The following is a 13,363-nucleotide window of genomic DNA, read 5'->3' as shown; positions in this document are numbered from 1 at the left end:
CAAAGTTATCTTTTATGTTTTATGTTGATTATATCATGAGATTACTTTTCTGCTACTTGAAAGTGTTATATTGTTCATTCCTTAAACATAGGTGCAGGTTTACATTTATCCTTACTAAATTATCATTTTGCTTAGTGTTTTCTTAATCTTCACATTAGGCATCTCTCCCAGCTTAGCATTATTTTAATATTTATAAGGCTGCTGTCTATATAGACATTAATAAGTACACCAGAAGGGACTGGACCAAGTCTGTGTGGCCTGCTTTGAGATCGATGCCCTCCTCTCAGACCTTCTTAAATTCTTTCCTTGACACTCTTGGGTTTACATAGCTGAGCATAGCTATTATCACACCTAGACTTCTGTATCATGTCCATTATATCCTTATTAGACACTACCACATATCTTGGAAAATATCAGTATCTTGTGACTGAAAGGCATTGCCCCAATTTATTAACCCTGCTCCCCTTTTGGAAGAGTTTAGTAAGACTGAACCAGTATGGACTTTAAGTGGTGATGGCTTACTTTTCTAAGAACTCAGCTCAGCCAGATTTCCCAAAGACAGTATATATTTGTCAATATCTAGCTTTTTCTTTTGGAAGCCGGTGCCAGATATCTTCTGGATAGTCTCAGCTTTTCGCTTCTTGAGCATTCAGCCTCATTGCTCGGAAGACCCAAGTGTGAGCATATGCTCTTCTGGCCTTGCAGAGCACAACCCTATGACCATCTAAATCTAGGCATTCAGTCGCCTTGGGTATGCCGCTTTTTGGGAGCTGAGGCTTACTTCCTTTATTAGAGAGGAGATAGGTGAAATTAAAGGTAGTTCTTTCAGGCGCCTGACTGGTCCAGTCCATAGGGCACGTGGCTCAATCTCAGGGTTATGAGTTCAAGCCCCAGGTTGAATGCGGAGGTTACTTAAAGGTCGTTCTTTCACCTTATCAATAGTGAATGAATCAGTCAAGGAGTAAAAGGCAAATTGAACCTGCTTTCAGAGATTTAATCAATAGCTAATCCTTTTTATGAAATAGAGCTAAAATTATCTTAGTGTTTTGTTCTAACAAGAAAAGAGATTTATAATTATAAAATGTAGTGGAGGCTGGAGTTCCAGAATTTTGCCTTTAGTTTTCAAACTAGTAGCTCAGGATGGTCGAGCTTTACAGAACAACCGTGGCAATTGTTTTAAAGGCAGTTTTAGCTGTTTTCTATTTAAGCCACCGTGTACCTGACTTAGGGTTCCTATGAATTCAGACGGTGGAGAGTCAGTCCAGATCAGAGCCACAGGTGTGAGGACAGCTAAAGGAAGACAGTGACGCAGTGGCTTTACCCTTCATCACTGTCTCCATTGTCATCTTAATTTCTACAAGCGATGGATTATTAGAAACTTCGGAATTTCACTTAGCTGCGGATCTTGGCCCAGTGACAGAAACGGAATGCTGCACGGCTGTGTCCCCCTCACCTCCCTCTCACCTCTGAAGGCGTTTACCCTTGCTGTTAGGCTATTTACAGATCTCTGGGGGAGAGATTTCCTGTTTCTGTGCAGGGATGGGCTGGAGACTGCAGGGGCTTTTTCTTAACAACTGGCACCATTTTCCTGTTCATGGACTCCACAGTGGGAGTTAGCATCCTAGCACCCAGCGCCTTTAGTTGAGGAAGCAAGGAGTAGCGACCAAATAGTAACCACCATTCGCAGGAAACCTACCATATACCAAGCACATGACATAAGCGGACTCAGGTCCAAAGCTGCTTGGAGCACGCATCACCCCATTTTACAGAGGAAGAAACAGCCCCAGAGGGGCTTAACAGCCTGCTTGAGGTTGCTGAGCCCAGTCTTAAGAAGGAGTCCTCTTCTTCCCCTTGTAGGGCCCAGTGCCAGATTGGCTATGGCAGGGCAGCTTTCCCGGAGCTGGTGAGTTGGCTTTCCTCCGTAACACATTTAGACACTGAGCCACCTTTTGAGGTTCCCTTGATCTCCAAACAAGAAAGAGGCTGAAGCCTCCTATGTGGAAACTTTGCCTATAAAACAATGCTAACTTAGGTTTGGTTGAGTTCCAATCCTGTTTCCTTGGAGACATGTCCTTTAATGTATAAGTAGGGGCGCTTGGGTCGCTCGGTAGGTTGAACTGCTGACTCTTGATCTCGTCTCAGGTCTTAATTTTTAAGAAATATATATATATGTATAGATAAATCTTTAAGAAATATATATATATATAAAATAATAGTTAACTTTTCAAATTGGGAGTATTTAGCTACTATTTTAAAAGTGTTTATATTTTAAAATGCTGTTTCAGGGGTGCCTGGGTGGCTCAGCTGGGTAAGCATCTGACTCTTGATTTTGGCTCAAGACCTATGTCGAGCTCTGTGCTCAGTGCAGAGTGGGCTTGAGATTTTCTCTCTCCCTCCCCCTCCGCCTCTCCTGCCCCCAGCCCTTCTAACTCTCTCTCTCTCTCTCTCTCTCAAATAAATCTTTAAAATGCAGTTTTAGAAAGCCGCTGGCTATTTTCACTTTGTATTTTCTTATAAAGTAGCCAATGAGTGCTTCTTGGGCACTTTTAACTTGTCCAGTGCTGGGGAGTGGTCGCTAAGGAATGTAAAGGATGCAGGAAATATGAAACATTAACTCTAGCTAATGAAGAAAATATAACAGGGGGAAAAAAACAACTGGAGCACAATTACGTGCCAAACGACTTTTAACTGCAAAAGTTCCAGCAGGAGAGAAACCAAAGTAGAGAAGAAAAAAAAGGAGTAACTACAACTGTAGGTGAAATTTCTAAATTTTTCTTTTCTTTTCTTTTATTGTGGAAATTTCAAATGGACACAAAAGTAGAAGTCTTGTTTCATCCCTGCCCACTTTTTTCCCAAGAGTATTTCAAAACACAACCAGGACAGAATGAATGAGCTATCTTGGAGGCTGAGAGGAAGTGGAGCCAGGAGTTTGCTGGGTGGGGACCCTGTGAGCAGAGGAATGTTCTTTATAGGGAAGTTGAAAGCATCAGACTAAAAGGCTGAAACCTTGTTAATGAGTGCCCCAGCCCTGCTCCTTGGGAATTGGTGGTGAGCCTCCACTCCCCCATCCCAGGGAGTGTGTGCAAGGTAAGGGGGGGGGGAGATCTCAACAACCTGGGGGTCTCTGGCTGGACTAACTGAGCCTGGATCTGCCACATGGAGATTGTGGCTGGAGAGCAGATGACAGAGGAGGCAATAATGAGTTCCTGTGGGCGGGTTGAAATGGGAAATGCCTGGGGGATACAGTGAATATTCAAAGGCTAGTGTAACAAATTAACATAAGCTGTTTCAGACCCATTTTTTCCGTTCCTGGAGGCCAGAATTCTGAAGTCAAGGTGTCAGCAGGGCCATATCCCCTCAGTGGCTCTAGAGGAGAATGTGTTCCCTGCCCCTCCCAGGGTCTGGTGGCTGCTGGCATTCCTGGGTTTGTGACTGAATCAGTCCAACCTTTGCCTCTGTGATCACCTGGCCTTCTCTACTGCCTGGGTTCTATCTCCCTCTGTCGCCTCCCTCTGTCACCCTCTTAAGGTCACTATGATTGCCTTTAGGGCCCACTTTTAATAAAATCAAGGATGCTCTCTCCATCTCAGAATCCTTAATGTAATCCTGTGTACTAAGACCCTTTCCCCAAATAAGGTAATTTGTAGGTTCAAGGAATTAGGACCTATCATCTTTGGGGAACAGGTAGTCATCTTACAACGGATTCTCAGGTGGAAATCACTGGGGTGTTCGAGGACAACGAATGGGACTTTCTCCCTAGTTTGGAGGCATTGTGACTAAAGCTGTACTGTTCCTGCTGGAGTTCCAAGTGCTGAGAGCAGCTGCTGAAGAGGCCAGTTCTCTGCCTACCCCCAAGGGGTGGTAGGGCAAGGCTTGTCCCACCTTAAGCCAAGTGACAGCTACTCCCAGAGAATCCCTCAGAGATTCGGGCTATCTACAGGACAGAGATTGGCGTCTCGTTCTCAGGGGGCATTTCTGGAAGTGCTATTGACTGCTGACCAGCGCCTTGTGTAGACATGAACACGAGGCGGCAGAGGGACAGGGCTCAGCAGTACGGTGTGTGGGCTCCCCAAGTACACCTGAGAATGTCACTGCATATCCAGTCACCCCAAAATTGACCAGCTTAAAACTGCAAACTCAGGCCTGACCCGGGATGACTACTCAAGCTAACAGATCCCATTTGGCCAGATCCAAGCAAGGATTTTGAATGCTGGTGACTTTCTTGCAAGAGACAAAACAGTTTTACTTAGGGAATGGGTAGTGGGGGCTATAAATCATGTTGTTCTTGAGATCTAAGTGGCTCCCTTAGTCATGCAAATGTGTAGGCAGCCAAGTGTAGGATTCCTTCTCTCTCCCTGGGGTCCCTGGATGAGGTGGGGCATTGTGCTTTATGTAGAAGCCAGGGGTTTCTGGGAGGGCAGAGACCCAACAGTTTAACTCCTGTTTCAGAACTCCGAATTAGGGGGAGTTGATGAGAGGAGGAAAAGAGGGGTGAAAAAGCAGCCACCTGTGTGGGCCGTGTCCACCATCCTCTGTGTGACCCTCAGCTGAGGTCAGAGACAGAGCTGGCAGTCAGGGATCAGAGCTCAGTCAGTGCAGGGCCTGGCCTATACGGAGAGGATGGGAGTTTGGAGACCAGCCAGGCAACCTTACCTTCATTTACAAAATTGTATCTGGGGAAGATTCTCTTCAAATCTCAGACACCTTCTGCGACCTGATCTGCTTGTAATTTGTCAGCTGAATCACAGGGTAGAAATGTGATACCTGAGTCCCAGATATCATCTAGGTGGTTCTAGCGAAAGCCAACACAAGCAATATCCAAGCAGCAAAAAATAATTCTGTATGTGAGATTCCAAGACATCCTTGAACATACCGCTCTTCTCAAATACAGCATGAACCTTCTGCGCCTTTGCTATGATACCATTTGTGTGATTGGGGAGCGCCTTTTTACTTCATACTGCACGTTTTGAGAGAGAAAAACCCAGAGTAGGGATGCCTGGGTGGCTCATTCTCTTAAGCAGCTGCCTTCAGCTCAGGTCATGATCCCAGGGTCCTGGGATCAAGACCCACATCAGGCTCCCTGCTCAGCGGGGAGTCTGCTTCTCCCTCTTCCTCTGCTGCTCCCCCTGCTTGTAGACTCTTTTGCTTGCTTGCTCTCTCAGATAAATAAATAAAATCTTTAAAAAAAGAAAAAGAGAAGAAAAACCCAGGGTTACTTCTACGAGGCTCTCAGAGAAGGCGCAGGGAATTTAGATTTGTAACAAGCTCCTTGACAAGGTGTAGGCTGCCCCTCCAGGAGCACACTTGGAGGGCCATGGACTAAAATAACACAGCCAGGGGAGTCGGCATACTACGGAACTCAGTAAATGTCCGTTCCCTCCCTGTGGCCGGCCAACACGACCACAAGCTCACATGCACGGAGAAAGGGGCCATCTATACTTCCTTAGAGCTGAAATAATTCAGGTGTCCTGTGGGAAGCAGAGGCCCTGCCTGCGGAAGCCACTGCTGCTTTAGTGTTGGAGGGACTGTGGATTCGGATGCGGGAAATTCCTTCTCTGGACACTGGCCAAAATACTTGCTTCACTTGAATCTTTTCACCTGAACTTCAAGGAACGTGGACGTCTTTGACTAGCGGTAGAAATAACAGGAAGTAACAGGCTGGCTGGCTGAAGGGTGGTAGAATTTTTACTACAATGGACAGATGTCTTCCAGGCAGACATAGGAAGTTTCTAAAAACTTAATTGGTCGTGATGATTCCTTTTGCGTAATTACACATGTAGAGGGGCTACAGGAAATATTGTGTGATTAACTTCTTTAAAAATAAGTTCTATTGGAACAATTTTAGATTTACAGAAAGGTTTCAAAGGTAATACACGGAGTGCCTGCATGCCCTTGACCCAGTCCATTCCTAGTCACTGACCTCCTATTCGGATTTCCCCAGGTGGCACACAGGTGTCCTCTTTCTGTCCCCAGGACTCTACTTTGCATTTAGTTGTCATTTGGTCTCTCTCCTTCGTTTTTGTGAGAGTTTTGAGGAGGACTGGCTGGGTATTTTGTAGAATGTCCCCCAATTTAGGCTTGTCTGATGTTTTCTCATGACTAGACTGGGTTATGGATTTGGGGGAAAAGCACATACATAAATGATGTGGCCTTCTCAGCAAACCACATCGGAATACTGGATATCTGCATGGCTTGTCACCTGTGACTGTCACCTTATTACAAGTGGATATGGCTGCCAGGTTTCTCACTGTCAAGTTACGGGGAGAATTTTCTTATAAGAACTTGGGTTTTGGGCACCTGGGTGGTTCAGTCAGTGAAGCATCTGCCTTCGGCTCAGGTCGTGATCCCAGGGTGCTGGGATCTAGTCCCCCATCGGGCTCCTTGCTCAGCGGGGAGTCTGCATCTCTCTCCCCCCCCACGCCGCTTGTGCTCTTTCTCTCTCTCTGTCAAAAATAAGTAAATAGAATCTTAAAAAAATAAAAAACAACCCAAGAACTTGGGTTTTACAACGCAAAGCTGTTCTGTGGGGAATCCCTTTGATTCGATGGTAGCCACCAAGTTCACACCTGGACAGACTGTCCTTAAGACCAAATTAAGATGTTTGAATCACACCACTGATTAAGTCAGCTTAAAGCACATTGAGGGCAATGGAGTAATCGTAGCTTGCAAAGGCAAAAATATGTACTGTTTGGCCCCTAAGAATAAATTTCTGACTCCTGTGATAGACTAAAGAAATGTCGTAAGTTTGAGAAACTTGGGTTATACACATGGTTTACTTTGGATGTTCAACCAAGGGCAATTCAGTGAGACCCAAAAGATTTGGGTGAGGGTGTGTGAGGGGGATAGCCATTGCATTTAAATCATCAGACTCCGCTCAGAGGACTGACTGAACCACATTTTCTATGTTAATGTCTCTCAGCCCTTCTGATACTGAGATGTGTGCTCAGTAGATGTTTCTGACAGACAGATGTTTCTGTGGCGTGCACAACCAGGTTGGTGTAAGGCTGTATTATCTCCCAGCACGCTGTGCTTCTAACCACAAGCCAAACCCTTGAGGTTAATGTGGGTTTCCTATTCCCTACTCATGGCCTCTTGAGTACCCGTGAAGCAGTCATTTCAAAATTAGCCTGAGTCTGAGTGTATTTAGTCCTTTTTGTTAAATATATGCAATTTGACAGTCTCGTGTGGATGAAAGCTGAAGAGCATGTAGTCCTCCCAGACCAAATAGTCCTCTCATTTCACTATATTAGCACAGTGTGCTACAAAAGAAACACACAACTCGAACAAAGTTTGAAATAACGTGACGTGTATATACACGTGTGCATCCTAAGCTCCTTCTTCTGTCCTCCCCCCATATACTTCCTTGAAAGTGTGGTTATGGTCATGCGACTTCAAATTTGGCCATCTGTGACCTGCCTCCAACTTCTCAAAAGTGGACTCCTTGTTGCTTCAGAGCGGTGGGGTTAGAAGATGCATTTCCGTGGTCAGACTAGTTTGTAGCCGTTGGTGGCAGACGTTCATTCAGGAAATAAATCTCATTTCCCTGTGGAGGAAGTGCTTATGGTGTAATCTACCTGGGTTTGATTCTCAGCTCCACCAACTCCATGACCTTGGACACGTTTCCTCGCCTCCTCTGCTGCCTTATGCATAAAAAACAAGATTAAAAAATGAGCCATAGGGGCGCCTGGGTGGCTCAGTCATTAAGCCTCTGCCTTCCGCTCAGGGTGTGGTCCCGGCGTTCTGGGATCGAGCCCCACATCAGGCCTCTCCGCTGGGAGCCTGCTTCTTCCTCTCCCACTCCTCCTGCTTGTGTTCCCTCTCTCACTGGCTGTCTCTCTCTGTCAAATAAATAAATAAAATCTTTAAAAAAAAAAAAAAGTGAGCCATAAGGGTGGAGATGAGAGTTAAGCTGAGTACCTAATGCTTCCAGCTCATGGAAGGCAGTCAGGTAATAATAAAGCTAGATGACTCTTCTTCCTCTTCTCAGAACACAAACCCCACCCCTCTCTCCCTCCAGTGGCATGGTCTGGTCTCATCTCTTCTCAGGTGAGAGCATTGAGCTCACAGACTCATAGTCTGCATGTTGCAGAACTGAAGATGTACTCTTAGACACGATTTCTCAATACGTGAATTTCTGTGTTTTTGTCAGAGGCAAGGACAAGTTTCCTTCAACCCAAGACTCACGTTTTGTCAAGTGAGGTCAATACCCAACCCAACAACAACCACAAAGCAGGCTCTTTGAGCTAAGCCTGGGTTCAAAACCCATTCATAGTGGTGTTTTGCGGAGCTACTCAATTCCCCACGGGCAGAGAAAGGGAGTCAATGTCAAGATGCACGGCACGGCAGCCCTTTTTAGTCTCTTAAAGCTTTATAGCCAATCCTGAGCGTTTTCGTCTGTCTAGAGGGTCAAACCAAGCAAGTATAATTCTGGGTGGAGAGCTTAATCATCCTTGCATCCCCTCAGCATATTCCTTGAGCTCCAGCAGGCAGCCTTACACCTCTCTGAAGAAGGAAGCCCTTGGGACAGAATGTCACTCCACCAATGCTCTTGGAGAGCCTGGGCAACCAGAAGTTCCTAGGATTTGAGGTGCCCACCCCAGGGGCAGCCTGTCCTGGTTGACAAGAGTGGGTACTCCAGCATTCTTGTGCCATCAGACAACCCTAAGAGGTCACCGTGGCTGACAGACATAAAGATGACCTCCCCAGTGCACCCCACCTGCTGGCGTTCACACTCTGTGTATTCCTTCCATTGGGTGTGAGCAGGACCTATGAACCACTTCTAACCAATAGGATGCGGCAAAGGTGATGGATATCAGCTCTGTGATTATGTTACAAAAGATTGTGACTTTCACTTGCTGGTGGTGGATTGTTCTTGCCGACTTTGATGAATGAAGCTGCGTTCTCGGAAGCTGCCTTGTGGAGAGACTCCTGTGCCAAGGAACTGACCAGCAGCCCATGAAGAATGAAAACTTGTCATTAAACATGTAAGCAAATGCTGGGAAGCAAATGTTTCCCCACTTGAGCCTTCAGGTGAGACCAGCCTTGTCAACATCTTAATTGTAGCCATTGAGAGACCCCAAAATGGGAGACCCAGCTAAACTGCGAGAAAATAAATGTGTGTTGCTGATTTCTAGTCTGGCATGTAAGGAGCTTAGTGGTCACTGCTTCATCCTAATAAGCAAAAAGCTGAATGAGCTGAAAAGGCAGCTCTGCTTAGATCTGTCAGAGAAGTGAGGTCACAGGACAAACTGCTGCCCGCCCCCTCCCAAAATTGAAAAGGCAGGTAGACGCAGAGAACCACAATTTCCTGGAGCTGAAATCAATAGCAGAAACTTCTACAGGAATCAGTGCCAGGGTAGGGAAATCCGAACTATAATTGACAAATTGCTGGAGGCTCAGTGTAGACAAGTCTGTGAGTTAAAAACTGCCAGGGTCCCCCCTGGGATCATGACCTGAGCCAAAGGCAAGACGTTTAACCTACTGAGCCACCCAGGTGCCCCAGTATCCATGTTTTTTTGACTTTAGTGGGAGATAAGATATTCAAGAACATCTATACGGTCAAGACATAATTTCAACTTGGAATGGACTTACCAACTTTTGATTGGATAAATCATTTCCATTATTCATGATTTTAAAAGCACATACACAACTTTTTTGAAGTCCAATTTGGCTGCCAATCAAGGGTGTATAATGCTTCTATAATTCTATTAAGAGATTAAGAGATAATTTTGTGTGTACATTTAACGTGTGTGTGTACTTTGAAAGCCACTCCAAAGACAGAAGATTTATGTAAAAGAATTTGCCTTTAATTGTCCTTGAGTGTTTGTCAGTTGAATTCAAATACGCAGTTGAGCATTGGGCCTCAAAATCATTACATTCCTTTTTGGGCATTAGAAATATTCATTAAAAAAAAAAAAAGCCTTTTTCTCTTTTTGAGCTGAAAGGTCAGAATGTCAGCATACAGAATAAGGTGAATTGAACTGAAAAGCTGGCATTCCTCATCGTAAAGAATGAGAGAGAAATGTCTTTAGACATGTAAACGTAAGGATGATTATTTCTTAGCATGAAGGATTGTAGAATCACTTCTGCTTGCGTGCACATCCCGAAAAAGCACAAAATGCAGATTTAGAGGGAAAACACTGCCCTTGACTTAACTTACCACTGAACTGCCCTTAATAGTTCATGGCTGCCCATTTATTTGTGCCTCCATTCTTTTATGTTTTTTATTGTTTTTTTTAAAGACTTTGTTTATTTGAGAGAGAGAAAGAGACAGAGCATGAGCAGAGGGGAGAAGACAGAGGGAGAAGCAGGCTCCCCACTGAGCAGGGAGCCCAACGTGGGGCTCAATCTCAGGGCCCCTGGGATCATGACCTGAGCTGAAGGCAGACGCTAAACCGACTGAGCCACCCAGGCGGCCCTGTGCCTCCATTCTTTTAGTTACTAAATATTTATTTTAGAATAATAACATTGGCTACTCATATCACAATCAGCTTCGAATATATTTTTGTTTTCTTTTTCCTTGGTTTTTATTCAATCACCAGTGTCAATTGCAAGTGTCTCTACTCTTACTTGAGGTTGTTTACTGCATCGCACTGTTAACAGTTGTTTTTTCTTTGTGGAATGGCTATGCTCCAGCAAATTTAGCTGTGAATTGGAAAATCAAATCTCGGGGCGCCTGGGTGGCTCAGTTGGTTAAGCGTCTGCCTTCAGCTCAGGTCATGATCCCGGGATCCTGGGATTGAGTCCCTCGTTGGGCTCCCTGCTCAGTGGGGAGCCTGCTTCTCCCTCTCTTGCTCCCCCTGCCTGTGCTCTGACAAATAAATAAATAACATATTAAAAAAAAAAAAGAAAAATCCAATATCTGTGAAGCAAATCCTGTTTTTCCTTCTATTTGAGCTTAACAGCTGCTTAGTTGGCTTTGAGAAGACAGCATTTTAACTGGTCTATAAAGAGGTGGGGTTGTTTGCAATTAGATAGGTCCAGGGAGGACACGGAACCGCTCACCTATGCAAAACGAGCTTCGAGCTTAGGTAGGAGTTTTTCATAGCCCTGGCCTCTCTTATCAAGACCAGAGTGAAAGTCTTTAAGTTTCTACCCGAGAGCCTTGTCAGGCCATTCTCCCTTCCTCTACACAGAATCACTTTTGTCTGTCTCTCTCCATTCTTACCCGTCGTCTTCCCCTCCCATTGGCTTCCCTCTCCCCCCAGCATCCTGACTTCTGTTCCAGATGAGTCCCAAACATTTCTCACCCAGGGGGGCTTTCAGAACCAGAAGGAAGGTTCATCACTGCTAACCCAGCGCTTCCACTCCTGACTCGCCATTTGCATTCAGAATGCTCTTGGGCTTCCTTGGGTATGGATCGTTTTTGCTGCTCTTTTGAACTAAGCCTTCCCCACATTTAAAAGTGGCCTGCTTGTTCCCTTTTTTAGGTTGAGATACAAGCTCTAGGACCTTGCTGCTCAAAGTAGGAGCCATTGACCAGCACTGTGCACATCTGTGGAAGCTTGCTGGAAATGCGGTTTCCTGGCATGCAGGGCCTCACCCGGCCGTCCTCACAAGCAGAATCAGGACTGTAGAGTCTGCTTCTCAATGAGATCTGCAATGGGATGCACATTAAGCTTGATAAGTTTTATTCTCAGGTCTGATATCATTTAAAACGCCTTTTTTTTTTTTAAGTACAATTTCATTTTAAACCATACTCAATCCCTATCTCTTTCTACCCTCCACCAATTACATCTATGATTAATTAGTTTATTTGGCATTGACAATGCCTTTGTCCTTTATGTTTCATTCTTTATTAAGGCCTGGTAACACTCCGTAATTATTGGACACAGCCTGTCTCTTTATCTGTTCAATCAATTTGCACATGGTACTCAGTAAATTTCTGTTGAAATACATTGAAAGGCCAACGTGCTACTGGTCATCAGATGGACCCCAAGCAGGGCTGTGGCTGCAGCCGCTGAAATCCTTTGCAGATTCTTAGCCTGGGTTCCTTAGGAAGCAGAGCTTAAGCCAAACTGTGCACTGAAGCTTTGCAGGGGAACATCATGGGATCCCCAGACAAAAGGGGCAGTAAAGCAGGGAAGAAGGAAGAGCAAATTAAAGGTGGTACATTTATGAATAGACCATAAATTCCTAAGAAACACAGCTGGTTGCCCAGGGCCGTATGCAGCCTCTCCTCAGAAACTTCCACAGGGAAGGAGGAAGGCCAGTTTCTCTACCAGCAACTTCTTGCTTCCTATCGTTTGTTGGCCTGTTTGCCCACTAGGTGTTAACCTTCCTGCATTTTGGGCTTAGGCACCTAGCCTTTCAGGGCAGCTGCTGGATAAGCCAGAGCCTCTGTGGGTAGACCTACAGGGGCCAAAGTGTCTAGGTCTCCACCAGTTTTGTAAATAAAGTTTTATTGGAACACAGCCATGCCTACTAATTCACATACTGTCCACATCACTTTAAGTATCGGTAAAAGCCACGTGAAAGGCCGCCCCTGTGTATTAAAGGCGGCGGTGTACAATGCAGAGCACGGAGCCTGCCCACTGACACGATACGGAAACAGTCGGTTTTTGTGAATCACGCTCTCCTCACTTCTGCTGCTGTTGGTACATCTCAGCAGACCATCCGTCTGCCTCCCATCGCGTCCTCCGCTGCATTCTGTGGCATACCTGAGGTTCTCCTGTTAACTCGGTCCTTCCCGTTCAGACCTCTGGGTGTCAGGGGACTCACTGGGAAAAGAAAGCTGTCCGTAAGAGAGACCCCCTGAGCCTCTTCAGCGGTTAGTGTATGGGATCGAGTGTAACGGCAGGCAAGTTGTGAATTGTGGGGCAAAGGAAAGCCGAGACCACAGAGCAGTTCCCGGGCAGCCCAGGCTGAAAATGCAAGGTGCAATCCAGGTGGTAAACTGGGTGGGAGGGAGGAAAGGAGGAACAGTGGGGGAACAAATGAACATCATATACTTAAAGGCCCTAAGGATTACGACACAGGTATCTCCCTGTTTGGGCTCAGCTGACTGGCTTGGCAGTATCATTGCATTTCTCACACCTGTATACTTGCAGATGTTTCCACCTCCCGTGTGTGTGCTTTACCTGTTTTTTCATATTGTAGTTGCACTCTTGCACGAGAAGTTTGTTATCTCAGTTTTATTTCTTTAAGTTTTATTTAAAATCAACGTATTAAAATCAGTGCATTATAAAGTTCAGAGATAGAATTCAGTGATTCATCAGTTGCATATAAAACCCAGGGCTCATCACATCACATGCCCTCCGTAATGCCCATCACCCAGCTACCTCATCCCCCCACCCACCACCCCTCCAGCAACCCTCAGCTTGTTTCCTGTGATGAAGAGCCACTTATGATTTGTCTTCCTCTC

The sequence above is a fragment of the Ursus arctos genome, chromosome X (assembly GCF_023065955.2).
Source record: "Ursus arctos isolate Adak ecotype North America chromosome X, UrsArc2.0, whole genome shotgun sequence".
Taxonomy (NCBI): Eukaryota; Metazoa; Chordata; class Mammalia; order Carnivora; family Ursidae; genus Ursus; species Ursus arctos.
Note: the sequence above shows the minus strand (reverse complement) of the source record.